Genomic DNA, 17531 nt, shown 5'->3' with positions numbered 1-17531 from the left:
TCTAAGGCGGGAAAAGGGGAAGCAAGGCTAGTCCTCCAAGAATGACACGACACGCGCAAGATTCAACCAAAAGAGACCCATGGCTAAGGGGACTTAGACCATCGACAACCTCACGGATTTCATTCGTCACTCATTTAAAGACCGGGTGTTTTTGTACAAAAAGTAGCCAAACACTCTCCTACTACGACTCGTGAGAACGTGTCCGCAATCTAATGTGTAAGACAGTCCTATGTCCAAATGAGATGCAAAATGTAACAATGCGCAAGCCATGAAATAAGGGTTGTAATGGGGCTAAGGAGTAGGACGGAACGGGATTGGTGCAAGCACCGTTTGGATATGTGGAGTTCAAATCAAGAATTATCGACACATCACATCCCTTTCCTTATTGCAACACTTGAGACACGTCTATGCCCTAACATAGAATGGATCACCAAAACTATGCAAAAATTGCATAAACCCAACTCAAATTGGAAAAACTTTGAAAGTACTCCTCTTATTTCAACAAATGGTAACGTCTACACCCTAACAAAGACTCGGTTTCTCAAGTCTTGCAAAAATTGTGTAAACCCGACTCATTTTAGAAAAAACATCAAATTGCCCCTTTATTTAGCAACGGCTCTTTCTACCCCGTTTAATGATGAGGAGGGGTGTTGCTTGCCTTTTTTCTTCTTTTAACACAAAGATTTGAATTTTTCACAACTTTTTCACTTTTCTATTTTGTTTTTCATTTCTTTTTCAAAATCTCTTAATTATATACAATGCCAAATGCATACCAAGTTCCGACCCATGTGGATATGTAAACTATCCACCACTATGACCCAAATCACCTCCTACAACACTACTACAAAACCGACCAATTCTTGATCAAGGAAGGGTGGTTATGGGATGTAGCTATTTTAGTGAGTTTGCCAAATGAATAGGTTGAGGCTCAAAGGGGGTGAATCAAAAAGGGAGATAACGTAAGGGACAAAACAAGGCAATTTGGCTATGTGAGGTTCATATGCATGCGGAAACAAATTTTATTTCATAACTTGTGCACAAAAAATGAAATGCAAATCATGGCCAAAGGACGGAACGACACACTTATGCGTCTAGACATAACACGTCTCGCGAGGAGACCTACTCACAATCCTAAGTGGGGGTCGGGTATAAATGCACCGACCCTAGGAGGCTCTAATCCTCACATTTGAGTAGTTAGGTCGAGGTCTAGATCTAGACTACGGTCCTCTCGGTCTCACAAGGCGGCCAAAACTTGGTGGACATGCCCTTTTTCCCATATGCTAACCATGTGACACGGGTGCGAGCCATGGGGAGGGGGAAGGCACGGTCAAGACATAAATCATCATTGAGGGTATCATGCTCCCTTCCTAGACCACATTTTGTTTTAAAATACGTACAAACTTGATGCAAACTGTAAATAAAGCAACCAACACATATTCACAAGATACGAAATGCATTTCTAAGTACTAGCAACATAAATAAACATGCAACAATTGTCTAAACCTATCAGCACGTAAGCAACACACACCAAGTTCCAAAATGGAACATCCTCATCGACATAGCCCATCCTCCTCCATATATCCAACAATTGTAAAAGAAAAGGAATGAAAAAGGAGAAAGAGATAAGAAAGATTAAACCGAGCGGTCTTCTAGTCTCCTAATGCCTCAAATGTCCCGTATGTGCCTGCACCACTTGTTAGACAAACATATATATACAATGCAATATTTTTGTAATTTTTGAATTTTTTCGATTTTTCGATTTTTAGGCATTTTCTTGAATTTTTATCACATTTAAAGGTATATACAAATATAAACAAATATTCACAAAGTGGATATTTCCCTCCCCACACTTGAAACTTACATTGTCCTCAATGGAACAAAGTATAGGGAGAGAATAGGAAAAATAAATAACATATTTTTGTGTTTTTCAAATTTTTCAAAATTAAAGACATGTTTTTGATTTTTTTTGAATATTTGAAAATAAATAACATGTTTTTTGTATTTTTAAATGATGGAATTTCCTCCCCACACTTATTTATTTACATAATTCCAATGGAAATAAATGTGTGGAGGAAATTCGGAAATGAAATACATGTTTTTGGTGATTTTTGATTATTCAAATTTTTAGTGATTTTCAAATAAGCATGCAATGCATGATCTAACCTATATGCAATATTGGAATACGATGCAAGCTATACTATATGAATGCAAAGAGAGCTAATTTGGATTAGCTCCTTATCAAATCATGTCACTAAATGCAAAATGCGGTAAAAACTTAATTAAAGAGGAGAAGAATATATACATTGCGGTGGTTCTTAAGTAACTCCACCAAACCTCTTCATTCAAAGTCTTCAATCAACCGGGATCAATATCCCGAGATCCCACTAACTTTCTACCTTCAATACAAGGATCAACAACACATGAACCCTTGTTCTTCATCATCAAAGCATGCAACTTACTCATGGCATCTTGAACTTCTTGCCATTTTCGGTTCATTTCTTCTTCAAGCTTTTCCTTAGTCTCTTTATCAACATTAGGGTCACATACCCTTTTTCCTTTCGATCTCTTCCTCCATCTTTTTGGTTTCTTCTTTTCAATTCTTGGTTTTGAATTTGGAGGGGCATTTGTGCTAGAATCGAACTTGGTTTCCCAAGTCTTACTCATTTCCCCACACTTATCTTTAGCATTCACTTGTTCTTCAAGGAACTTACCCGGTGGCTTATCATCAACTTTCGGCTCACAAGAAATTAAGAGCTCCATGTTCTCATCTTCATTCTCATGGAGTTCTAATGTTTCCACGGCAAACATGTTTTGAACCACGGTTTTCTTTGAAGCATGTGGTAGCTTGAATTCAACTTTTTCCTTCCCAACTTTGAATGACAATCTTCCCTCTTTGACATCTATGATAGCTCCTCCCGTGGCCAAGAATGGCCTACCAAGAATGACACGAGAGCTTCTTCCCATAGGGATATCCAACACAACAAAGTCGGTAGGAATTGAAAGCTTACCAATTTGAACCATGATATCCTTGAGAATCCCATTCGGAGATTTGATTGTCCCGTCGGCAAGCTTGATTGTAATGGAAGTGTGGGCAAAGCTTGAAATATTCAACCTCTTCACAAGGGCAAGTGGTATGACACTCACACTTGCCCCTAAGTCACACAAAGCACTATCCACCTTTTGGTCACCAACGGTACAAGGAATTGAGAAACTCCCGGGGTCATCAAGTTTGATGGGGATTTCTTTAGACTTGACCACATTGCACTTCTCACTTGAGAAATCAAGCTCATGTCTACTAATCTCCACTCTTCTAGAAATGAATTCTTCTTGCTTGGCCAAAGAGTGATCTTCAATCATCACCACCTCTTCTTCTTCCGGGCTCTTCTCAACTTCTACCATCACATTTGGTGATTTCACAATTTCTTCAAGCACAAATTCTTCACTCATAGTGGTTGGTGAAGTCATAATCATCTCTCCCTTACCCGGGTCAACTTCAACATCCAAGCTTGTACCATGAATTGTCATTATTTGCTCAAGTACATAGTCTTCTATGCTCTCTTTTTCGGGCTCATGGTCAACTTCTTGGAATGTTTCCATAGTCATGGAAAATGGAGTAGTGTAAGATAACTTCTCTTGACTTGGCAAATCAAATGATTCTTCTTTTTCCTCTTCAACTCCAACCATGATAGCATTAACTTCCTTTGACTTCATAGGGTCCCTTGGATTTTGCCCTTGTCTTAGAAACACACCCGGTGGTTTTTGAGAACTCATGAGAGCTTGGGAAGCCACCTTAGCTTCAAGACTCTTGATTTGTTGTTGGGTATTACTTGCCAAATCCCCTATCAACTTCACCAAGTTGTCATATTTATCATCTCCCATGGTATTGCTTGCTTGGGATGGTGGCTCTTGGTTGAAAGGTTGGTTGGAAATTGGAAGAGAAAAGCCATATCCTTGATCTTTAAAGTTGGAATTTTGGTTGTTCCCTTGGTACCCTCGATTGAACCCTTGATTTTGCCCTTGGTTGTACCTTTGATTATTGTTGTATCCTTGATTGAACCCATTGTTGTTGTTCCATTGATTGAATCCTTGGCCAAACCCTTGGTTAGCTTGGTTTCCTTGGTTTCCTTGGTAAAAGTTTTGATTACCTTGGTTCCCTTGGTTACCCTTATAATCTTGATATGCATGAGATTGGTTGGCAAAGTTTTGGTTAGATCCTTGGTTGTTGTTGAATGAGGGTCTAGGTGGACGGTTGGAAAAATTGTTAAATGCTTGGAAAGCATTCACCTCTTGCACATTGTTCCCATCAAAGTTGTTGTAATTGTTGGCACACAAGTCATATGTGTGACCACTTCCTCCACAAAGTTCACAACTTGAGACTTGAGCCACTTCCTCCATGGGTGCCCCATGTGAGGTTGCGGCTTGGTGCACTTGATTTCTTTGAAACTTCTCAAATTGTTTTGTGAGTAAGTCGAGCTTGGCATTTGTCTCGGAGTTGGAGGAGTTTTCCTTAGGAAACTTCCCATTCCTTCTTAGCATGTTTCCTCTAGAACCATAGTTTGCTTCCGAATCTACCATTTTCTTGATCAATGTCGTGCCCTCTTCATCATTCAAGTGATCAAATCCTCCCCCCGCGGAGGCATTTACCATCTCCTTAGTCCTCGGTAGCAAAGTTTGGAAGAATGTTTGAGTGATGTACCATTCCGGTATTCCATGGTGGGGGCAACTTGCTATCAAGTCTTGATAACGGTCCCAAGCTTCACCCAAGGACTCCCCATCCTCTTGTTGGAACGTATGGATCTCATTACGGAGCATCGCGGTCTTGGAGGAAGGGTAATACTTGGCCATGAATGCTTTAGCCAAAGCATCCCAAGTAGTGAAAGTATCCGGTGGGTGGATGTTCAACCATCGGTCCGCTTTGCCCGTCAATGAAAACGGGAACAACATCATTCTCAAGGTGTCTTCGGACACCCCATTCTTCTTCATCATTGAAACTTTCCTCTTAAACTTCCGGAGATGAGCATGGGCATCCTCTTCAATATGACCCCCGAACAAGTCCTTCTCAATTAACCCGACTTGGGCGGGATGCATTTCAAAGTTGTTTGGGGCCAAGGTGCCAAAATTGATAGGGTCACAAGCATCATTGTGGTTAGGACGGTTATGGTCACGTAAAGCCATTGGTGGTGGTGGTGGTGGATTTGGTATATGAGAAGGTGGTGTTTGAGGTGGAGTATTTGGGAGTTGGAAATTGTAGAAAGGATTTTCTAGGGGGTGATCAATGGTGTTGTTTGGTTGTTGTTGTGTTGTGTTTTCAAAGAGAGGTTGGGTGGGTGAATTTGCTTGGTTTATGGTTGCTTGAGAAGAGGTTCTAACCCTTGCAATGGTCCTATTCCTTAAGGCTCTAAAAAGCCTTTCGGGATCGGAGTCAAAGAGCAAAGCTTGGTGGTTCCTCCTAGGCATACAACTTGACAAACCGTAAGACTCCTAGTGCTTTTACACACTAGGGCAAGGCAAAAATCACACACACTCTACAAGAAGCACACTAACTACACAAACAAGCAAACAACAAGTAACTAAGACTAAGCCTAAGACTCTAACTAACTAAGCATAACCTAACGCCATCCCCGGCAACGGCGCCATTTTGATGACCGGCTTTTGTCGTCACTTCCGGTACCAAAAACTATTTATAAAGAACCCAATAAAAGTAGTATTTATTCGGGTGTCGAACACAAAGATGGCGGGGGTGTATACTTAGTCCGTTTAAGTCCTATTTTAGTCAAACAAAATAAGATTGATTAATTATAAACTAAGATGCAACAAGGTATAAAATTTAAACTAGATGAAATTGCTTTTAATTAATAAGGGGAGGCTAAGGTCTTTGGGTTCACAAAGGGCAATTAGGGGGAGAAACAAGGTCTAACAAGAGAAGGGTAATAATAGTGGTCAAGGGTTTAAGACTAATTTCTTAGTCACCTTAAGCTCCTCAATAAGTTGTCACTTGATCGAGATGAACTAGCTACAAATAAAGCATAAAGACTACCCAATAGCATGAGCACCAAGACGGACCGAATGCATCAAAGAGATGTTCTAACTTTCATTAAAACTCATCTATAAACACTTCTATAACCATCTAATAGCACAATGCACCAAGGTAATTAAGCCAAACATGTTAATAAAATGTCCAATTTTCATTGAGGCATTTCCACAAACACTTCAAATGCATTAAGAGTATAAACCACATAATCACCCAATTCAAAAGGTTAACCACCCAAATTCATCCCCTTAATTACCCAAATTCCCCCTAGACCTTAGATAAGACTACTCACTCATGTTCATGGATGAGAAATCACCAACAATTTCCAACAATACACAAGTAAACATTGTAAAATTGATAAAGATGGAAACTTTTGATGAATAATGATAAAACAACATAAGAAATGTAAACTAATGAAAGTAATGTAAACAAAAGATGAGAATTTTACCAACAAAGAGGAAAGTAACAATCTTGGATAATAATGGAAGAATGAATTTCTTCTAATCTTCAAATACAACCCAAAATACTAATTGTATATTAATGAGAGATGAAGAACTTGAATGAACAAAGGAAGAATTAAACTAATAATTAAAGAAAGATTACAACTTTTTATTGAATGAAAATGAGAGAGTAAATATTAGGGTTCTACAAAATGTTGAGAGAAAGATGAACTAATCTAATTTTCTATCTAATGTCTAATGTAAAGTCTAGTGTGTAATGTGAGAGGAGACTTATATAACATCTTCTAATTACAATTTTAATTAGCTAATAATAATAATAATAATAATAATAATAATGATAATAATAATTCTAATACTAATAATAAACCTAGCACTAATAAAACCCCAAATCAACCGACATAGTAATACATTAGACAAACAAAACAAAAACAAAAAGGGAAAAAGAGAAGAATGCGGGTGAACAAATCGCAGCACAAGGGTTCTTTGCCGGTCAGCCGGCGGTCGGTGCGAGGTGCCGGCAGCGCGTACTTGAAGAAAAGGCGGAAATTCACTAGGTGTGTGTGGCTGCCGGTGGGGCGGCTGCCGGGGCACCGGCATAGGAACACAAATTGATGCGATAATGTTGTCTGCGTTGTTGTATGCCGGTTGCCCGGCTGCCGGTGGCTATGGCCGGTAGCGAGTGCATGATTAATTGGACCAAAATGTTAAGGTATTCCCTGCCGGTTTGAGGGCGGCTGCCGGTTGACCGGTATAGGGCACATATGCGGTTTAAATTGAGCGTGAGAATGATGGTGTGGTCGGGTTTTCGGGCTTCAATTGTTGATAATGTTGCTGCTGCCGGTATGATGGTGGTTTGCAGGTGAGATGGTGGTAAAGGGTGGTTGTCATGGTGAAATGAAAGTGATAGGGAAGTGACGGGTTTAAGATGATGGAGACGAATGATGATGAAGGTGTGTGATGTGAATTTCGAGCTCGGGGTCTGTTGCTGCGACTTGTTGCTGTTGACAAGAAGTGGTGATGGTGGTTGTTAATGGAGAATTGATGAAAATGGTGAGTGATGAAAGGAGTGGAGATATGGCGGGTGATGAAGTGAAGCTGCTGAAGAAGATGATTGATTGTTGTTGTCGGAGATTGACGAGTTCGAAAGGGTTTGAACGCTGAGGAGAAGCAGGTGAATTGTCGCAGGTCAGGTCGGAGGTGATGGAGACGATGAAGATGGTGCTACAGTTGTTGTTGATGTCGAAGCTGCAGGTGATTGTCGGGTTGGTGAATGATGCAGGGGAAGGTGAAAATGGTGAATGGTGGTATTGTTTGCAGGTCTGGTTTGATGATGACGGGTTTATAGTGATGAAGGTTTTGAATGATGAATGGTGAAATGAAGGTGATGAAGTGTACTGGTGATGAAACGAAATACAGGATGGAGGAGATACACTTTTGCATAATTGAAGGTCAAAGGTTGACCTTCATTCCCCTTTTCTTTTGTCTTGTAGCTAGCTTTGACCCGTCTTCATTTGTTTACCTCTTAATTTTCCGTCTTCATTCCTACAAAAATTGAAATAATAAAGAGCAGTGCCAAATTCTTCAATAATAACAATTATTCGCAATGATATTAATAATATTAATTATTTATAATTAAATAGTAAAATGAGCTATTAATCATTTAACGCACACAAAATCGAGTCCGAATAAAGTATAAATGAGGGGTAAAAGCTACCAAAATACTACTTATCACCCGCGCGCCCAAAACTACCCACACCAGGACGGATTGCTCCCGCGATCATTCTGGCATGCACCCCACAATAATCATCCTCACAATAATTAACCCCACAAAAACTACCCCCACAAAAATTACCCACACAAAAATATCCCTCACAAAAACTGCCCACCAAGAAATACCCCTCCAAAGTGCCTTCGAGATCCTGAAATCAACGACATTTGGAGAAACGACATTGAAGATGTCTACCTTGTCCCAGAGAAAGAGAAACGGGCAAATGAGATCGCCCACCTTACTCGGTCCGGACGCCCCTATCAGAACCCAAACCATCCAACGGTCGTTCCAACAACAAACGACCAAGTTGTCCCGGAAGTAGACACTCAACCGAGGGCTCCTGAGAATTCAATCCTCAAACAGCTTCAGAAGGCAAAAGCCGAGATCTCGATTTGGCAACTGATCGCGACATCCTTTGAGCATCGACATGCTTTGCTGCAAGCCTTGGGAAAATTAACTGTACCCTCCACCTCTTCCCTGAAGAAATAGTGGCGCACATGACGAGGGATGCCCCTGATTTGAACAACCCAGTCATCTTCTCCGACGAAGATATCCCTCCCTTCGGAGCCAACCATAACCTTGCCCTGTACATCACCGTACAATGCCTCAAGAAGAATGTGCCCATGATCCTTGTAGATGACGGATCCACGGTGAATGTCATTCCCCTCAAGACTGCTCACAAGCTGGGTATTAAGGAAGCTTATTTTGTCCCAACGAACCAAGGAATTGTGCAAAATCATGTAATGAAATAAAAGGGAAACGGGAATTTGCGATAAAATTAACTAAATAAGACATGAAGTTAAAACTCGGAAACTCACAAGACTTTAAGCGCAGAAGGAAACCTCCCCAAACCAGCGTGAGCTAGGAGGTTTCCGTAGCCAGCAGTGCTACCAATAAGTACCTGAAAAGACAAACAATACCATGCGTAATTCCGAGAAAACAATATTGGAACGGTAATTATGTGTAAAATAATAAAACAGAAGGAAACAGAAACTAAGCGGAGAATAAAGTGGAGAAAAGACTCCCTCAACTCCGCAAATCGACCAAACACAGCAGGGGAATGATCAAAAACAGTACAAAGAATAAAGGCGGTCGATCGACCATAGCAGAATCGATCGACCAAGTTGACACGAATGAAGCTTCAGAATCAGTAGCGATCGATCGATCGACCAAGTAGGCGGTCGATCGACCAAAATCTCTTTGTAAGTTCTGATTTCTTCGAATTAGCTCAATAAATTGAGCTAATATGGTATATAAACCTGCAAATACACACAATAACGCGCCCAAAAATTGCGCAAAACCCAAAGTAATAGTCTAAAGGTCTTTTAAAAATTCTAAGCAAACGAATATAAAATGCGAAGTCTCGCGCAAACCAAAACAATAAATAGTCTAACAAGTGCAATAAAAAGAATTGTCTTAAAACTCAAGCAATAAAATGTGAAAGTGTTTATCCGCGGAAACTGCGGGATAACTCCAACCATGGCCTTTGGCTAGATGCAGTCGCCTCAGCAATACTAATCTCAGCAGATGAAGACCACCCATCTCCGTCATCTAGGCAACTCAATGGATCGTCAGCAGCTCTAGCCCTCCATGCTCTAGTATCGTCCGGCTCATCGAATTTTAGATCATACTCCATGCCTCGCTCTGACTTCTTCAAAGCTGGAAAATCAGGTGGCTCTTTCTTCCCCAAACCAAATCTGAAACAGTCAAAGCGGAAAATCTTCCTCCATCTTGCTCCCAATCTGGGGCGGAGGTGTTAGAGCAGTAATAAGGGTAGGAATAAAAGGTGGGACATCATCAATATTCACATAATGTACCTCATCTTCCGATTTCTGGAGCCGCTCAGGAAATGGAAGCTTTATCGACAACTTGGCCCGCTCTTCTACTTCCTTCCTCGAAACATCCTTTGAATTAAGGATCTTGTCCTTATCAACTCTCGGAAATGACTTCATAGCTCTTGAAATGAACGACCCGTCAATAATTCGGGCCGAAGTATCATGCAAATCAACAACATCGAACTTGCGCATGTTCAAAACCATCGTCATATTATCATTAGCTGTGGTGTCATACAAATTAATTGACGGATTTGCGTTCTGCTCAGGTATACTGGTCGGTCGACCACTGGATTTGGGATCAGAAAGCTCCTGACTGTCAGCGTGTACAGTAGCATCAGGTATGTTGGTCGATCGACCATGGTGGGCGGTCGGTCGACCATGAGCACTGGGAACGTGATCTCTTTCCGCATCAGAAACTTTAATAAGCTTCTTCATATTACCTGAATCCTCTCCTCGCTGATTAGCCGCTAAGATTGCTATTTGGCTTTCAATTTTCACCATATGAGCCATAAGAGCTTGGACTACCGTTCTCAATTCCGCAATCTCATTGGTGCCATGAACCGAAGCATTCTGCTCTGAATTTTCTTGCTTCAATTGTGCCACCTCAAGCTTTTCAGATTGAGCATTAAAAGAAGCCTCAAGTGCCGCAACAGTACTCATCTCTACACTTGCTTTCCGCGACTGTCTACTCTCCAGCTTGTCAGATTTTGCATTCTGAGCTTCAAATTGTGCTATAATTCTGGAGACGTTGGACATATTGGTGGAAGAATCAAAGGTACTCAAGCCTTCCCTTTGATGTTCTCCTTCCAAAATCCTGCTTAGATAGGACCTAAAAGACCTATAAAAAACAAAACTAAAGGAAAAAGATGAGAACTGCCTCAAGGAATAAATCCCTTGAGGCTGAAGACAGACTAAAATAAAAACAACTAAAACTAGCGCTGCCTCCCCGGCAACGGCGCCAAAATTTGATACCTGTCGAAGTGAGTACCAAAAATAATATTTATAAATTCCAAACTACAACTACCAAGCGGTAGTAAGGGTCGATCCGCAGGGAGGTAGGGAGATAATAGTTGCTTTTAATTTTAGTCTAAAGGTAACAGTTTGAGGGGTTTTGGATTGAAGTAAATCTAAGTCAAAATGCATAAACTAAATAAGCAATAAATGTAATAAAGAAGGTAAACAATGATAGAAGAAATGCTAAGACGGTCGGTTCACTATAGCTGCGATGGCACAAAATCCTAGGTAAGTTTGAAATAAAGTCGTGTAGATGGGTAAATAACAAGTCCTCTCAGTCCAAGTTAACCAGTAGCTCCTTTCGGCCTATGCTACTAGCCCCTAAGTCTCACTAATGCTAGCTCTCGCACTGAAAAGTGATTCTTAAAGCCTGAATTACCTGTCTTTCGATCTTGGCAATTTAGTCGTTCTAATTCATTAATTATTTCCCTCCCCTATCTCTCGATCTTAATGGGTTGGTCAATACTAAGCATCTAACAGGTCCCCTCTCGGTCTCGTTGTCAAATATTGCAATTAATAAATTAAAACGGTGCTAATCATACACGCGTCAGTCGATCGACCACTATAGGCAGTCGATCGACCAACTGGCACAATCGATCGACCAAAGAAGCCAGTCGATCGACCAATGCCCTAATTCAGGTCGCCTAATTCTACACCATCTACGCTATAGATCCCCTACATCCTAGCACAGGGTAATTTAGCTACTCATACTTGTGATAAAAACAACAATGAAATTAACAAACAAAGATATTGAATGCATGATTAAACTAACGAAACAAGCAATTAACATGAGACGATAAATTGGCTTTTGGGAAAATACTCTAACAATTCTAAACTATGAACGAAATAAAGCAGTAAACTGAAATTGGAACAAAGAAATACCGAATGGAATTGCAGAGAAAGGAAGAATCCGAAAAGCAAGAACGAAAGCAAATTCTATTCGAACAATTATGCCCTAATGCTAAACGCAATATAGAACCCTAATAAATTTGATGATAAAGACTGAAATAATAACTCGATAGTTATTCTGAAAACTAAGGTTGTTATATAGGAATAATCCTGCGTAACCTTTATTCCTAAACCTAATCACAAGGCTTTGGAATTCTCGATCTTTTAACTTGCGCATCAGCTCGTGGGGTGGTCGATCGGCCACTTGTACCAGTCGATCGACCAAGAGTGCTGTACAGAATTGCATTCTGACGATTCCTGCAGCGCGCACCGATCTTAAAACAGCTGCCATTTCTTCGTCACTTGGTCAAATCAGGCGTTCTACACAGCGTTGGAAAGCTAAGAGGATAAGCTTTACCCTCCAATTGGAATCACTTGATTATCAGGTCTAGAACTCGAGATATGGCCATCTGAATAAGGCTGAAATGTCAAGAAGCATTCTGACAGTCTATAGACCATGTAGGTCAGTCTATAGACCACTGTAGCTGGTAATCCGCTTCTAAACTCTCGCAAATATATCTTTCAGGCCTTGAAATGCGCACCAAGTTCACTTCTCGACCTTTCCCTTCATGTCAAATGCTATGCTAAACACTTTGGGACGGATTTGGCTCATTATCTACTCAATTCCGCAATAATCTGCAATATTACATAAAAAGGCGGAAGTCGACGAAAAGGGGCAAATAGTAGAATAAACTACTAATAATAGACATAAAATGCGTGGAAATAAAGATGTAAAACATCATATTATAGACACGCATCATAAAGGTGGAAAGCATAAGATTCCAACATGCTTAGGATGCTTTTTGGGAGCTCTAAAGATGATAGATGGAGCATTTACCCGGGTGCATTAAGGGTCATTAATCACGCTCTTAGGATTCCTCAAGCAATTAAGTGAGGAATTAAGAGAAAATACCCGGAAACACACAACCCCGATCGGGGCCACCCAACCCCGATCGGGGCCGCATGCATCCTGATTGTTTACGTTTCTTCTTCCTCTCCTATAAATAGGAGAGGTATCCCAAGGCTTAGGCACCTCTTCTTCACGTCTCATTTTACTTTACAATAGCCTTAAGCATTATTTTTTCTCTCATTAGTTTTCAATATTGTTAAGCTTGTAGTTGTTAAACATTTGGTTATTTATACATTCAAGCTTTTTGTTCTACTTTGTTCTTCCTTGCAAGTTCTATTTCCATTCGGTAATTCTAATTCTAGCTTGTTTAATTTACGTTTTTATTATAGTTATCATATAGTTTTCATCACTAGTCCTTTTATACCACATAGTTTAATTTTATCTCATATATCTTACCATTTAGTTTACATCATTTTCATTATCATGTTTATCATTTCTCTTAATATAGCTTACAATTTACACCTTAATATGAGTAGCTAAATCTCTTAGTCTAAGGGCTAGGGGAGTCATGCATAAATTAAATATGTAACATGATAAAATAAGTTAATATTAATATTGTTCAAATTGCTTCTATGACATGCTTGCGCCATAACGTTTAATCTTTGTTTAAGGCCTTATTAAATTGATTAAGTTTGTTCATTCGTTCTATAAGTCGAGAGGCACGGAATTGAATTAGACTAAGCATGTATAGTAGGACGACTTAGTCATGGACGGGAGTTTCTCTAGGACCGGGTCTATGGTTGACACTAATATCGTAAGGTGGGTGTCTCTAAGCCTAAGCAATTGACAATGTTATTAGTACTGAATTTATCATGATCGTATATTTACCCTTGCATGTGTGACCCGAACCCCTTAGACTCTCTTTTATCATATAATTTACATTACAATTTTTATTAATCATCAAACAAACAAACTAAACCAAAAACGAAATCGACCTTGATAAAAATCTACCCATAGCAATTCACAACGTAATTCCCGTTTCCTTGTGGTTCGACCCCTATTACTACATTTACTTGTGTTTAGGGAATTTATCTTTGCATAGGTACGCGATAAGCCTATCAAATTTTGGCGCCGTTGCCGGGGAAACAGTTTTATTGCTTTTTGAATTGTCGATTTTTATCTTGTTTTCCTTTGTCTTGGGGAACACTTGTTCCTTAAGACCGTTACTTATCATTTTCCTAGAAATTGTTGTCTTATGCCCAGGTCCTCTCGTAGTGGAGAATTGCTTTCACCGGATTCCGATCCCGAGAAAACATTTAGGAGAAGACGACGTTTCTGGAAGGAAGTGAAAGAGGCCACTTCTCCCATACAAGTTGAAAGTGCTAGAAAGTCTTACTTAGACGATCTAGAGGTTCTTGAAGAGGAGGAGGTTTCTTCTTCATCAACTCCACCACCATCACCATCTACTACCAAAAAGATGGTGAAACTTTCCGATCACTCAAAACCCACCGCGGCCATGCTTCCGGCCGGAATCACAACCACTCAAATCACCGCGCCGGAATTCGAGATCAAGCCGGCTTTCATTAGCCTTGTGGAGAGGAAGCAATTTGGAGGAAGTCCTTTGGAGGATCCCAATTTGCGTGTGCAAAATTTTTGTGACTATTGCTCCATGATCCGTCAAACGGGTGTCACTCAAGCCCAAATAAGGGAGATACTTTTCCCTTTCTCTTTGAAGGACAAGGCCAAGCTTTGGATCAATAGCCTTGACCGCACCGCCATGGGAATCACCAATTGGGAGACTTTGGCTCTAGCCTTCTACCAAAAGTTTTTTCCACCGGAGAAAACTCAAACTTTGAGGAGCCAAATTACCGAATTCCGTCAACAAGCTCTTGAGAGCTTATATGAGGCTTGGGAGAGGTACAAAGATCTTCAAAGGCAATGCCCACATCATGGGCTAGATGATTGGTTTCTAGCAATAACATTTTACAATGGATGTTGTGCGGAATCCCGAAGGATTCTTGATTCCGCCAACAATGGGCGGTTTGATCAAATTGACACCGACCTTGCTCATGCCACGATCGAATCTATAGCGGTCTATGATGCCCAATATGTCAATTCCCGGGTTGTGCCATCCAAAGGTAAAGAAGAATCCTCCAACAACTCCGTTTTACTAGCTCAAATTGCTTTGCTCCAACAACAATTGGCGGAAAGGGATGCTAAAGATTCCGTTCAACAACTCAATGCCATGTCTTCAACAAGCCAAATCATTGTTTGTGATGGTTGCGGAGGTGCGGGTCATTATGCCGCTCATTGCCGAGCCCCCATTGAAGAGGTGAATGCTTTTCAAGCTCTAAGACAAAGTTCATATCCATCGGGTACATTTTCCAACACTTATAACCCGAATATAAAATTTTATCCGAACTTGTCTTACACTAGCAACAATGTGCTAAACCCTCAACCCCCACCACAACAAAATGCCTATGTTCCTCAACAACAAAAGTATATCCCTCCACCGGGTTATCAAAATCAACAAAGGCCCCCACAAAACAATTACCAACAAAATCCACCACAAAATACCCAACAAAACAATCAAGGAGTTAGTAAGCTCGAGGGCACGATAATCCAAATGCAAAGGGAACTATTGACTCAAATTCAAGATGTTGGAACAACAAGTGGCTCAATTAGCCGCTTCCAATTCTCAAAGGAAGAACGGTCAACTACCTCCCCAAGGTGAGCAACCACACGAGACCGTCAATTCTATCTCCTTAAGAAGTGGTACTAGATACGATGGGCCGTCCATGACTTTGGATGAAGAAGTGGTTGTTAAAAAGGCCAAGCTTGGTGGAGATGACAAAAAGAAGGCTAGTGAAGAGCCTCTTGTTAAGGACCGTGTACCATTTCCCCACCGGTTGTTGATGCTAAAAAGGAAGAGCAAGCTTGATGGCAAAGTTGTTGAGCACCCTATGCCCGAAAAAAGTGACAAGGTGATTGTTGAAGAAGTCTCTCCTAATGCTAAGGAGAGTAATGCCGTTTCAAAGATGGTGAGTGTTCCCAATGAGAATAAGAATGATAAAGGTGTGGAGGATACTCCTCCCAAGGAATTTGTTCAAATACCATTTCCTCATCGCCTCGCAAAGCACAAGGAAGAAGGTAAGTTCGGTAAGTTCATGGAAATGTGTAAGAATTTACAAGTCACCGTCCCATTTTTAGAATTGCTTACCCAAGTCCCCTCCTACGCAAAGTTTATGAAGGAAATTCTCTCAAAGAAGCGATCCTTCAATGAGGTTGAGACCATTGCTTTCATCGAAGAGTGTAGTACACTCTTACAAAATAAGTCTCCCCCGAAACTTAAGGACCCCAGTAGCTATTCTATTCCTTGCACTATAGGCACATATACCATTGATAAGGCCCTTTGCGACCATGGGTGCTCTAAAATGCACAAGTACAACATTGCAAATGGCGGACCGTTCTTTAAAGCGACCCTTAGGTGTCTTAGAAGATGTACCGGTCAAAGTTGGCAAGTTTTTCATACCCGTTGACTTCCTCATACTTGATATGGCCGAGGACTCACAAACCCCAATTATATTGGGTAGGCTATTTTTACGCACCGCGGGTGCGTTAATTGATGTGAAAAATGGGAGGTTGACGTTGGAAGTGGGTGATGACCGGGTCTCCTTTAGCAAAAACAACACCATTAGAAGCCCAATGTTACAAGAGTCTTGTTATTTATTTAGCACTGTGGACTCTTCTCTTGCCTCTACTACACTTGGCTCCTTACTAATGGATCCGTTGGGAGGACGATATGGGTGTTGTTTGTTTTGTAGGTGATGATGCTAAGGGCACTATTGCTAAGAGTGCCAAAAAGAAGAAAGGGAAATTTTATTTGAGAAATTTCAAATGATTGCGGAATGCTAAAGGAGCTATGACATGGAGCTTGGTTGGTGGCAAGCTCAAAAACAAAACTTGAATCAAATAGCTTCTTACGTCGTGCGGGACGTTAAACCAGCGCTTCTTGGGAGGCAACCCAAGCTTTTTATTGCTTTTATTTATTTTTGTTTTTAATTTTCTGCAATTTATTGTTTTTCGTAGATTAGTAATAAAATACTCGACTTAATAATGTTCCTTTTTGTCTTTTATAGGTGAAAATGGAGAAAAGTGAATCTGGCACGCAACCCCATGCAAGATCCCCGTTCGGGGACATGGTTTTCGAGAAACGAGAAGGAATTAAAATCAAATGCGGAAAAGAGTCAAAACCCGAAGAGGAGGTCAACCCCGATCGGGGTTGCCAGCCCCGATCGGGGTCGTGGTTCCGTGAAATTTTGGCCTTTCTTTCTTATGCGGGTAAAGAGTGAATCATTTTATCATTCTTATAGAAACCCGATGGTACCTCCATTCTCTTTCTCTACCATTTTTCTTCACTATTTTTCACCTTAGTCACAAGGAAACATCTACATCCCCCGAGTTCATGCTAGCTTGGGGGAGGCTAGCAAGTCGAGTAAGTTTTTCATTGCTTTGCATTTTAGTTTAGATCTTGCAACCCATTAAACATAACCTCTAGTCCTTCTTGTTTTGTGCCTTGAGCCATTTTTATGGTTTGATTGGGTGTTTTGAATTGTTGGCACAT

General features: G+C 40.6%; 2 non-coding genes across 2 annotated transcripts; one reads left to right on the top strand and one right to left on the bottom strand.

Annotated features, from left to right (window-relative positions):
* The first annotated feature begins 4705 nt into the window (after window positions 1-4705).
* On the top strand, window positions 4706-4812 carry LOC141650010 (small nucleolar RNA R71). Its single transcript, XR_012546075.1, has one exon. It is a non-coding gene; the product is annotated as a small nucleolar RNA R71 (small nucleolar RNA).
* A 9944-nt stretch (window positions 4813-14756) lies between these two features.
* Window positions 14757-14863, bottom strand: LOC141650855 (small nucleolar RNA R71). Its single transcript, XR_012546867.1, has one exon. It is a non-coding gene; the product is annotated as a small nucleolar RNA R71 (small nucleolar RNA).
* Window positions 14864-17531: the final 2668 nt, after the last annotated feature.

This window comes from Silene latifolia, chromosome 3 (genome assembly GCF_048544455.1).
Source record: "Silene latifolia isolate original U9 population chromosome 3, ASM4854445v1, whole genome shotgun sequence".
NCBI lineage: Eukaryota > Viridiplantae > Streptophyta > Magnoliopsida > Caryophyllales > Caryophyllaceae > Silene > Silene latifolia.
Note: the sequence above shows the minus strand (reverse complement) of the source record. Positions and strands in the feature narration are given on the sequence as shown.